Source organism: Staurois parvus, unplaced genomic scaffold (genome assembly GCF_062004578.1).
Source record: "Staurois parvus isolate SC_StPar_1 unplaced genomic scaffold, SC_StPar_1.0 ptg000388l, whole genome shotgun sequence".
NCBI lineage: Eukaryota > Metazoa > Chordata > Amphibia > Anura > Ranidae > Staurois > Staurois parvus.
The window spans coordinates 881,387-894,765 of NW_028318184.1; the positions used below are offsets into that span (position 1 = coordinate 881,387).

The 13,379-nt window shown below is 42.1% G+C and overlaps 1 protein-coding gene across 1 annotated transcript in view; it reads left to right on the plus strand.

The window, feature by feature from the left end:
• Positions 1-13,379, plus strand: part of LOC149455747 (adhesion G protein-coupled receptor F5-like) — a 71,055-nt gene that overhangs the window by 46,431 nt on the left and 11,245 nt on the right. The gene's annotated exons all lie outside the window — the stretch shown is intronic.

Consider the following 13,379-nt stretch of genomic DNA (forward strand, 5'->3'; position numbering starts at 1 on the left):
CCTATTATAAATCCTTTTTAGATATACTGGGTACTCCATTTCTTGCTGCTTTTAACACTCTCGCTCAACCTTCAGGGCCGCCTAACCACCTGTTGGAGGCTCACATTACAGTTATCCCCAAAGACGGGAAGGATAACACCCAGGTTTCCAATTATAGACCCATTTCCTTGCTGAACGTGGACGTCAAACTATTCGCGAAGATCATTGCTAATCGTCTTCTTCCCTCGCTTCCCTCCCTGGTCAATTTGGACCAAGCAGGATTTATCCCTGGTAGAGAAGCAAGGGACAACACTATCAAGGCCCTTAATCTCCATCACTGGCTTCGCAGGTCTAACACGCCGGGTTTTTTCCTCTCCTTGGATGCAGAAAAGGCCTTTGACAGGATTGCCTGGGATTACTTGAACGCGTCTTTGGTGGCACTGGGTTTGGGTGAGAAGATGCTCAACTTTATCATGGCCCTCTATTCTGCCCCTACTGCCCGGGTCCGGGTGAACGGCCATCTGTCCAACTCCTTTCATTTACGGAACGGTACACGTCAGGGATGCCCCCTCTCCCCGCTTTTGTTTGTCCTATCCCTTGAGCCCCTGTTGCGGAAAATTCGTTTAAACCCTGATGTTAAAGGAATCACGGTGACAGATAAGGAATATAAACTTGCAGCTTATGCGGATGATATTCTTTTGTTCTTGGCGGACCCTCACATCACTCTTCCAAACCTACTGAAAGACTTTGCCCTTTTCAGATATTTGTCGAATTTTAAAATCAATTTTTCCAAATCTGCCGCCCTTAACATTACTTTGTCTGCGGAGCTAGTCTCTGCTTGTGAGGCCCAATTCCCATTTCACTGGGAAAGGGATTCCCTAACTTATCTTGGTATCCAGCTCACCAGCAACCTTGATGACCTTTACATGAAAAACTTTCTTCCCGCTCTTCGCTCTATGCAAGATGACCTCAATAAATGGCACCGTCCTTGTTTCTCGTGGTTTGGAAGGGCAGCGATCATTAAAATGAATGTACTTCCCCGTCTCCTGTATCTCTTCCAAACATTACCAATTCACTTACCTCCTGCTTTCTTTGCTTCTTGCAAAAGACTGTGTTCACTGTTCCTTTGGAGCCACAAACGTCCGCGTATTGCCTACTCCCAATTAACCCTTTCTAAACTTAAAGGGGGTATAGGATTCCCTGATCTTTACCGCTACTATTGGGCGTGTCATCTTTCCCGGATAGTTGATTGGCACGTTCACACTGCCTCTAAAGACTGGATATCTATCGAGAATGCTTGCTCGCCCTTCCCCCTGGCATAGATTCCTTGGCTTTTGCCGAAACACACGCCACAAGTTCTTCTCACCCATCCTTTGGTGGGACCTACGTTAAAAATTTTCCGTTCGGCTTGTAGATCTGCAGCCATTTCTGACACACCCAACCCCCTGACCCCCATACGCCTCAACCCTGACTTCCCCCCTGGCATGCATAAAGACTTTTTATTGAAACATTGGCCACACAAACAGCTCTTAGTGAAACATTTTCTCCGCAAGGGCAAGGTGAAAACACTCCGAGAATTGCAAGAAAGTCTGGGTATTCGCGAATTCCCTTTCTGGGTATATTTCCAGATCAGACATTATCTGCTCTCTCATAAACCCCCTCATAACTGGCATCGCTCTCTTACCCCATTTGAATCTGCATGCGCGAAGGCTGAACCGCGGAAACATCTGATCTCGGAGATCTACCCACTTCTAGTGGAGAGCCGGTCTTATGACTCCCTCCCCGCATGTCGGGCTTGGAGGAGAGATCTTAATGCTGAGCTGTCGGACTCAGACTGGGACCTGGTCTTCCAATACTCTCATAAATGTTCCCTCAATGTCTCGACACAAGAAAACGGCTACAAAATAGCCTCTAGATGGTACCGAACTCCTTCAAGAATTCATCATTTTAACCCCGCCTTCCCCAACAGCTGCTGGAGATGCGGGACCCCGGATGGGTCCTTTCTTCACATTTGGTGGTCTTGCCCGATTCTTCAACCATTTTGGCTGGAGGTCCATAGGTTAGTAGTTTCTATAAGTTCCTTGCCCTTAGCTCTCTCTCCTGCTCAATTCCTCCTCCATCATTCTTCCCTTCCCAGGGCTCAGTACTTTAAATCATTAGCCATGCACATGATCAACGCAGCCAGACTCTGTATTCCGGTTCTGTGGGGCTCCACTCGCTCTCCCTCTATACGTGAATGGCTCACCCGAGTGGGTAAAACGGCGGACATGGAAGAACTGGTTGCGACTGCTCTCGACACTCCTACGAAATTCTCTCACGTATGGGCCTGTTGGACCCATTTTCTGACTACCCCGGAGTATCCATCCCTCATGGACCAGCCTGTCTGCACCTGATATGGACTTCCCGATAGTGTCATTTAGTAGTATTTGACCTGAGGGTGCTATCATACTCCCCCCTGTGTCACATGCGCATTCTTTCGACGCCGATGACAGCGTATGTTCCACCCACTCCCGTTCCTGTTTGTATTGAGGATAAGATATTTTTGACAGTTGTCCCCTCTCTTATTTTACCCTCCATATTTGCTTCCCTTCCTCCCTCCCCCCCTCCCCTCCTTCCCCTTTTTTTTTTTTTTCTTTTTCTCTCTTTCTTTCTTTCCCTTTTTTCTCGCCTTCTCCTTTCTTTTCTTTTCATATGCTTACACACGTCTCGGACAATTTTTCCAATAGCACATTGAGTAGGTGGTCAGCATCACCTCTCGCAATTATTCAGCGGTTCCCACGACAATTACTCCTACATTCGCACAATTCCACCATCATATTCTGTAGTATTGACTTCTACTTAGGTATTGTATTTGCTCGTCTCCCCCCCACAGATTTTTACCGCAAGACAATATGGTAGGAGGCCAAACGTCTCTTTCTTTTTAGCACTTGACAAGCATACCTAAATATTACAGGCACAACCCTGTCGTGGCCTAGTTCATCCACACTGTTTGGTTTTGCGTTGGACCTCATTTGCCTTTGTATGATACATGCTTTGCTGTATGTCCTATGTACACTTCATCTGTACATTTTCGTGTGATCACTTGTATCTTGTTTCAATAAACTTTGTTTTTTTTTGGAAAAAAATGTGGAATGTGACCTCCAAGTGTTTTTGGAAAAATAGGTTTATAGGACTATGTACCTGTTTACTGCCATGCGGTGGGCAATTTACGGCATTTTTTTGTCTTTATAAAGGGTTGGACTTCAGATTAAATAACCCCAAAATAAACCTATATATAGTGGGAATATTAATAAAAGTATGGATGATCTTATGGTATGAGCTTCAATATAGCTCTAAAAAATGTAAAAGGATTGATTGTCTGGTTAATTGTCCCTTAGTACCTCCTCTTTTTGAATAATAACCACACCATAGGATGGTTGCCTGAGAATTGGGGTATTTTTGCTGTAATGACCCTTATGAAAACTCCCAGGTTATATTGCCATCTTGTGGTGTCCTTTGGTAATTTACATTGTCTCCTAAAAAACCTGTCTCAATGAATAGAATTGGTGATTCTCTGATTTATATCGCCATCTACTGGTTAAAATGTGATAAAAGCGTTAATTGACTGGTATATTTAATTCATGATCTTTTGATCAATATATGCATTGGTAAAATTGCTAAGCCTCTCTCCTCTCTGTTGTCTCCAGCCGTTTGTCTTTTTAATTATATTCAACAAAGACCAGCAGTTATGCTAAGTATTTAGCCCCCTTCTTTTCTTCCATATGGAACAATTGCAGGTTAGCTTTTTTGCATAAATGGGTGGGTCTTTACCCACTATAAATAGGAAATTGAAATGCAGTTGTTTCATTGGTCCTGACGAAGCTGAGTGAGATACGCCCATCGGCGAAACGCGTTGACGTCATACGTCAGATACGTCACTTCCGGTCATGCGCATTAGGTGGAACGCACGCTGACCCATAAGGAGGAAGCCATCTTCATATGCCATGAGGCAAGTGTGAGCAGCACAAGCGCCAAGAAGGGGCTGGAACCCGCGGTATATCGGCGGATGTCAGCGGTGGTTCCTAGGCCTCTGTGGCCGTGTATGGCAGTACCCATGAAGGACATCTTTTTCATTCCTAATACCCACAGCACAGGTGGTGAGTGGACTGTTACAGGACATTAGATATATGGTCCTCTGTGATCTATATGACCTATATATCTTATTGAGTGTATACTCTGTCAGTGACTTCCCACATATCATTTATCTCACTACAGGATGGGGACATCATGGTGCTTTGTATAGGATACAGGATATACCATATATATCTCAACGGGCAGAAGATCTTTTGGGATATGTCCTGTTTTCCCTACGAAAGGTGGTATGTAGTCCACATATAGTGGTGAAGATACCATTTCTAGCAGAGTGCTGCTTTTTGCATCTTTTCTTCCACCCTGGGAATAAATGGGGCATTATTTCATTCAAGAGCTCTAGGATACAGCTGTTTATATTACAGATGAATGGGCCCCAACCACTTGTGCCGGCACAGGAATGAATTGCATCATATATTTGACATTTATGTCTCCCTCCATACAGGCCTGAGGCTTGTTGTTCTCTTCTTGACGCCTATTGTGCTTGCTGCATTGTATATATGTGATATTTTTCCATAGTACAATTTTTGGATTCCCTGATTGGGATTCACCATAATGGTATTGTTCTACATATAATAATTAACATTATGGTATGCCTATGGTATAATTTTTGGATACACCTCTTTTGGGAAGTGTTCACCTATGTGTTTGTGCTACAGGGACATTAGACTCTTGCAGTCATTTTTTCTGTTGCACATGCATTTAGACCGGTCTTGATGTCATTTTATATGGTTTTAGGTCTGTGTGTATTGTCTCATACTGAGGTGATGGTAAACCAGGGCGAACGCCCATATGTCATATTTATATATGTGTAATAAAGCATAATTTTTGGAAATTTTTTCTGAGTGTCACGTTCTGTTCATAATGTAACCGCTTTCTCTGTGAATTTCTTTTCACAAATCCCCCTTTTTTTGAATGCCTCTTTTGGCTACTGAATGGAGACCAAATATTGGGTGACATGATAAATCATTTTACAACCTCTTAATAACTATCTTTTATACATGCGTCTTTTGGGTTCTTATGGACCTGTTCCTATAGAGGTTATTTGACTTTGGTAATTTGGTTTGCCATCACCCCAGTTTATGAGTGTTTTATTTTATTAGACGGTTGGAGCACATTGAGTTGAGAGGCTTATATTCATGGCATTTATACCGGGAGAGGAGGTAGAGTTGGAAATGTATCGAGCCTTTGTAGCAGAAGGCCCAAATCTATCCACTGAAGATGAGGATATTAAGATTAAGTTCAGGGAACATAAAAAGCTTGTTATTAAACGTCTTAATCGGAAATGGGATGTATGCTTCTTGGAAGCTTATATTAGACAAAGTATTATCCCACGTGGTTTGAGAAGTAAGGTAGTTCCAGCTGAACATTTACATAATGAAAGGTTTTTGGAGAAATGGAAAGTGCTGTGTATAGAACATGGGATTAATGGTATGAAACTCATTGTCGAGGAGGAAAAATTACAACTTGAAGAATTGGACCAGGCTATTAGTAAAAGTGCATTAGATTTAGATCCCTTCAAAAATCAGGAGAACTTTGAAAAATATAATGAACAACTGAAAAAGGAAGTTGAGAAAGTACAAAAAAATCTTAGAACTACTAAACAAACTAAATTTAGACGTGATCTAAAAGACTGGGAAACAGGTGAGATATTTGATCTCACTACAAAAAGAAGTAGAAGTCGATCTAAACGAAGAGTATTTCGTTCACATTCTAGATCAATGGGAGAAACCATGTCTAGTGAAAGTGATTCTGAAAATCTTGGAAAATCTGTCTCTTTTTTAGACCAACAAAATGGAGAACCTCCTCATATCCATCAATCACAGATGGGAAGAGGATCCAAAAAGAAAGTAGAGGAATCCTTAAAAAACAAACATCAGGAGGACAAGGGCAGAACAAGAAGTCAAAGGAGGTAGTAGAAGAGAATATCCATGACAATAAGGTAATCAATTTGGCTAATTTTCCACTCAGAAGGGAACATATTTCTTTATTGAACAAAGGTATGTCCTTTTCACCAGTGACCCCCATGGACGAGTTCGAGGTATTTAAAGATGTTAACTTATTTCTAAGAAAAGTTTTCTTGAGAATGATACATGGTAATCCCACTATTTTGGAGGATATGGCCTCTGACTCGTCCATTGAGGACCGCAAGATGCTAGATATGTTGATATCTCTCATAGAGGAAAATGAGGATGGTGATGAGAGTGCAATAGACCTGGACAATTCCAATAACATAATTAGGAAGGTTGATCTAAATATTAGATCGACAAAAATGCCGAAAATTCGCTCCAATATGAGGATCTCGACATTTCTAGATTTTGTTGCTGATGATCTTAAAAATCTTGAGTGGAAAATGCCAATTGGTGATAATCTTACCAAAAAAGAAAGAAAAGCTCTTAAAGAACTAAAAGAGACCAAAGATATTGTTATTAAGAGAAGTGATAAAGGGGGTAATGTAGTGATTTTGAATGAACAAAACTATGTCAGGGAGGTGAAGCGCTTATTGAGTGATTCATCCACATATAGGAAAGTGACTGCGAATCCTTTCCATATGGTGGTAAAAAAACTAAATTCCATCTTAATACTAGGAAAAGAAGTGGGTTTGTTAACTAAAAAAGAATATGACTATCTGAGAACTGAAGAATTTAATCACCCTACTTTTTACATTATCCCTAAAATACATAAAAATCAAGAAAACCCTCCAGGTAGACCTATTGTTTCAGCCATTAATGGTCCCCTAGATAAAACAGGGAAATATATAGATTTGTTCCTTAAAGATATGGTCCCTAATCTCCCCTCCTATGTAAGGGACACTAAAGATGTGTTGGCTAAGATTGAAAACATGATTATCAATGATAACTCCATTCTAGTGGGAATAGATGTGGAATCACTTTACACCTCTATCCCACATGAATGTGGTGTAAAATCAGTTTCCTATTTTCTTGATAAAACATATCCTACTTTGGGAGGACAGAACGAATTTATTAGTGAGTTATTGGAGTTTGCATTAAAACATAATTTTTTTCAATTTAACAATACCTTTTATCAACAAACTAGAGGTACCAGTATAGGAGCACCGTGGGCTCCAGCCTATGCATGTCTCCATTTGGGGTTTTGGGAGGAGCAGGTTGTCTTCAGATCATCAAGATTTCTAGCTAATGTCCAGATCTGGTTAAGATATATAGATGATGTGTTCCTTGTATGGCGAGGAACATCTGAGGAATTAAAATTATTTTTGGGAGAGTTAAATCAGAACTCCTTCAACATTGGACTCACGTATATATTTGATGAAAGATGTATTTCTTTTCTGGATCTGGAGATTAGACTTGAGAATGGAAGACTCCTTACAAAGACATATAGAAAACCTACTGCTGCCAACACCCTACTAGAGGCAAGAAGCTATCATCCACGTTCACTGATTTCGGGGATTCCAGTGGGACAGTTTTTGAGATGTCGGAGAAATTGCTCAAACATCAATGACTTTAGAATGGAGGCTCAGGACCTCTATAGAAGATTTAGAGAGAGGGGATATTCCCACTCCCAAATTAGAAATGCTCGAAGACGGGCATATCAGACTGACCGCGAGGACTTATTATCTCCTAAAAAGGATGTAAAGGCTAAACCGAGTGATCAACCTCTTAGAATGATAACCCAATTTGGAGCCCAATGGCAAGATGTAAAATTGATATTAGAAAAACACTGGAAGATTCTAACCCAATGCCCTAGGCTGAGTAAGATTGTAGGTGAGCGCCCCCAGATGGTAGCAAGAAGAGCACCAAATCTTGGTGACCTCCTTATTCATTCAGACTATCAACCATTAAAACAAACAACATGGTTAAAATCACGTACCAAGGGGATGTTTAAATGTGGAAAATGTCAAATCTGCAAATATGTGGATCGTACGGATTCCTTTTATGACTCAGGAAATAATACTCATTATAGAATTCAGAGTCTCATAAACTGCTCCACAGTGAGAGTATTATATATCCTAACCTGTCCCTGTAAAAAGATGTATGTTGGTAAGACTAAAAGACAACTTAAAGTACGAATAGGTGAACATCTTAGAGACATTAGGTCAAATGACCCTGACAGTAATCTTGCCCAACATTACGCTAAATATCATGGAGGTAAACTGGACGGTACAAAAGTAAAAGGTTTCTATGCACTGCACTTCCCACAAAGAAGAGGTGATTTTGATAGAGAACTGCTTAAAAAGGAGAAACATTGGATATATAAACTTGATACACTGTACCCTAAGGGGTTAAATGTGGAATGTGACCTCCAAGTGTTTTTGGAAAAATAGGTTTATAGGACTATGTACCTGTTTACTGCCATGCGGTGGGCAATTTACGGCATTTTTTTGTCTTTATAAAGGGTTGGACTTCAGATTAAATAACCCCAAAATAAACCTATATATAGTGGGAATATTAATAAAAGTATGGATGATCTTATGGTATGAGCTTCAATATAGCTCTAAAAAATGTAAAAGGATTGATTGTCTGGTTAATTGTCCCTTAGTACCTCCTCTTTTTGAATAATAACCACACCATAGGATGGTTGCCTGAGAATTGGGGTATTTTTGCTGTAATGACCCTTATGAAAACTCCCAGGTTATATTGCCATCTTGTGGTGTCCTTTGGTAATTTACATTGTCTCCTAAAAAACCTGTCTCAATGAATAGAATTGGTGATTCTCTGATTTATATCGCCATCTACTGGTTAAAATGTGATAAAAGCGTTAATTGACTGGTATATTTAATTCATGATCTTTTGATCAATATATGCATTGGTAAAATTGCTAAGCCTCTCTCCTCTCTGTTGTCTCCAGCCGTTTGTCTTTTTAATTATATTCAACAAAGACCAGCAGTTATGCTAAGTATTTAGCCCCCTTCTTTTCTTCCATATGGAACAATTGCAGGTTAGCTTTTTTGCATAAATGGGTGGGTCTTTACCCACTATAAATAGGAAATTGAAATGCAGTTGTTTCATTGGTCCTGACGAAGCTGAGTGAGATACGCCCATCGGCGAAACGCGTTGACGTCATACGTCAGATACGTCACTTCCGGTCATGCGCATTAGGTGGAACGCACGCTGACCCATAAGGAGGAAGCCATCTTCATATGCCATGAGGCAAGTGTGAGCAGCACAAGCGCCAAGAAGGGGCTGGAACCCGCGGTATATCGGCGGATGTCAGCGGTGGTTCCTAGGCCTCTGTGGCCGTGTATGGCAGTACCCATGAAGGACATCTTTTTCATTCCTAATACCCACAGCACAGGTGGTGAGTGGACTGTTACAGGACATTAGATATATGGTCCTCTGTGATCTATATGACCTATATATCTTATTGAGTGTATACTCTGTCAGTGACTTCCCACATATCATTTATCTCACTACAGGATGGGGACATCATGGTGCTTTGTATAGGATACAGGATATACCATATATATCTCAACGGGCAGAAGATCTTTTGGGATATGTCCTGTTTTCCCTACGAAAGGTGGTATGTAGTCCACATATAGTGGTGAAGATACCATTTCTAGCAGAGTGCTGCTTTTTGCATCTTTTCTTCCACCCTGGGAATAAATGGGGCATTATTTCATTCAAGAGCTCTAGGATACAGCTGTTTATATTACAGATGAATGGGCCCCAACCACTTGTGCCGGCACAGGAATGAATTGCATCATATATTTGACATTTATGTCTCCCTCCATACAGGCCTGAGGCTTGTTGTTCTCTTCTTGACGCCTATTGTGCTTGCTGCATTGTATATATGTGATATTTTTCCATAGTACAATTTTTGGATTCCCTGATTGGGATTCACCATAATGGTATTGTTCTACATATAATAATTAACATTATGGTATGCCTATGGTATAATTTTTGGATACACCTCTTTTGGGAAGTGTTCACCTATGTGTTTGTGCTACAGGGACATTAGACTCTTGCAGTCATTTTTTCTGTTGCACATGCATTTAGACCGGTCTTGATGTCATTTTATATGGTTTTAGGTCTGTGTGTATTGTCTCATACTGAGGTGATGGTAAACCAGGGCGAACGCCCATATGTCATATTTATATATGTGTAATAAAGCATAATTTTTGGAAATTTTTTCTGAGTGTCACGTTCTGTTCATAATGTAGCCGCTTTCTCTGTGAATTTCTTTTCACAAATCCCCCTTTTTTTGAATGCATCTCATGGGGCCCCCTACTGACCCCGGGCCCTCGGGCAGTGGCCGAGTTTCCAAATGGTCAGTCCGCCCCTGGTCAGGAGTTATCTTAATGTCTGTTAAGTCTAGTACACACTGCAGCAGGCTAAACGAAAAAAAAAGAAAAAAACGGACACCTCAGAAGGAGCCACTGTATTAACTATGCGGTGTTAGTACAGCGATCTCCCCTGCTGTGCTATTGGGGGGGGGGATGTCAGAACACAATAGCACAGCAGGTCAGAGCTGAGATCTTTGAGTCCAGCATCCTGTTCACCACCATACCCCACCCCACCGACCTTAGTGCCACCAAATGTCATACCAGCACCCTGATCGCCACCATAGCCCATACCAGTATCCTGATCACCTTCATACCCCATACCAGCACCGTGATCACTGCCATACACCATACCAGTGTCCTGATCACAGCCATACCCCATACCAGCATACTGATCACAGCCATACCCTATACCAGCATCCTGATCACAGCCATACCCCATACAAGCATCCTGATCACCCCATACACCATACCAGCACACTGACTACTTCCACGCGCCATATCAGCACCCTGATCACTGTCATACACCATACCAGTGTCCTGATCACAGCCATACCCCATACCAGTATTTTGATCACAGCCATGCCCCATATCAGAATCCTGATCACCCCATACCAACATCCTGATAACCGCCATACCCCATACCAGCATCCTGACCACTGCCATACCCCATACCAGCATCCTGATCACCGTCACACCCTATACCAGCATCCTGACCACCGTCATACCCCATACCAGCATTCTGATCACCGCCATACCCCTTCTCTTCTCCATCTATACCTCCTCCCTTGGCCAACTCATACACTCTCACGGCTTCAACTACCACCTCTATGCCGATGACACACAAATCTATCTCTCAACCCCCCACCTCACCCCCTGGGTCTCAGCCCGAATCACACACCTACTGAGCGACATATCAGACTGGATGTCGCTCCACTTCCTTAAATTGAACCTCTCCAAAACCGAGTTTCTTGTCTTCCCCCCAGCCCGGACACCACCCCCCATTGATTTCTCCGTCACGTCCAACAACGCTACCATCAAACCCGTCCTGCAGGCCAGAGTACTGGGTGTCATTCTGGACTCCAACCTATCCTTCCAGCCCCAAGTCCAATCTTTAACAAACTCGTGCAGACTCCACCTCCGCAACATCGCCAAAATCCGCACGTTCTTAACCCCAGAAACCACTAAACAGCTCATCCACTCCCTCATCATATCACGACTCGACTACTGCAACTCCCTCCTCACTGGCCTGCCTCGCCGCTGGCTATCCCCGCTTCAGTCGATCCTGAATACGGCTGCCAGACTTATTCACCTTTCCAACCGCTCTGTCTCCGCCACCCCCCTCTGCCAATCCCTCCACTGGCTTCCGATTGCGCAACGGATCAAATTCAAAATCCTAACGCTGACGTACAAAGCTGTCCACCATACTGCCCCGAACTACATCACTGACCTAATATCCAAGTACCGCCCAGCACGCACACTCCGCTCCTCACAAGACCTCCTTCTCTCTAGTTCCCTGGTCTCCTCCTCCCATGCCCGCCTCCAGGACTTCTCCAGGGTGCCACCCATCCTCTGGAACTCCCTGCCCCAACCCATCAGATTATCACCTACTCTCCTCTCCTTTAGGCGCACCCTGAAAACCCATCTCTTCAGGGAAGCCTACCCCACCCCCTGCTAACTTGCCGACCTCCTCCACTCTTCCTACCACTCCATCCCCCACAGCTATCTCCTCACGTGCCACCACCCCCTCCCTCCTAGATTGTAAGCTCGAAAGAGCAGGGTCCTCGATCCCCTCATGTGTTGCATTGTATTGGTATTGTTCTGTCACATGTTCTGTCCCCCTTTGTAATGTAGAGCGCTGAGCGAACTATTGGCGCTTTATAAATACTGTACAATAATAATAATAATAATACCAGCATCCTGATCACCGTCATACCCTATACCAGCATCCTGATCGCCGCCATACCCCATACCAGCATCCTGACCACCGCCATACACCATACCAACGTCCAGCATTTTAGGGTCTCAACTGATCAATTTTCAGATATATATCCCATAGTTTGTAGACTCTATAGCTTTCACACAGACTTAAAAATATACACTGTTTTGGGTTAGTTTAAGTAGAAGAATACATTTTGGCTTAAATTTATGAAGAAAAATTATTTATTTGCCAAATTTTATAAGAGGTGTAACGTGTAGAATGCTTCAAAGGTGAATTTTGCCTTTAAAGCAGTATTAAATCCAAAAGCAAGCAATTCTTATATTGCAGCTTACCAAGTTTTAGATGTGATGGCTGCATTAGTTTTCTTTTTTAGTCTTTCTTCTGGTAATCTGGCCAATGTGTTGTTTTTCAAAATAACAAGCTCTCCTGCAGATGTAGCAGTTACAGGGTTGAGATAAACCACTTACCACTGTCAGTGGTGCTTGCAATGATTAGCTTTTATTTATTTTTGCAAACAAATTATCAGAAAAGGAAAAAAATGTTTGCTCTAACTGCTTATAAAGTGTTAGCTAGAGTTTGGCTTAAATTTGGTAGTGTATCTAAATCTGCTAGTATTTCTAACACTCCCCTCCCCCCAAAATTAACAATTATGCTTTCCAGAGGTGCCCCCTGTGCTCCTTCATCCAGAGTGAAGGCACTCTATAATACGAGAAGTATGTTACTGGCCAGATCACCAGGGGAAAAACGGAAGGAAAAAAAACAAAAAAAAACTGAATGCAGCCATTACATCTAATGATTGTAAGCTGCAATATATTACATTTTTGTTTTTGAGTTTAATACCGCTGTAAGATTAGACTTGTGAATTTGTGAAAAGGAGCCAAGAGCTTCACCTGCTGACTGGAATAGCCAAATTTTCTGTTGAAGCATTATACTGTACAGTATATTTAGCAGACTAAAATAAAAAAACATCTCAAAACCTGAACATAATAAATGCAATATATACAAACTGGCTATATGCTTCCATGAATGAATATTCAAATTTTTGCAAGCCGTCCTGTGTGACCTTTGTTT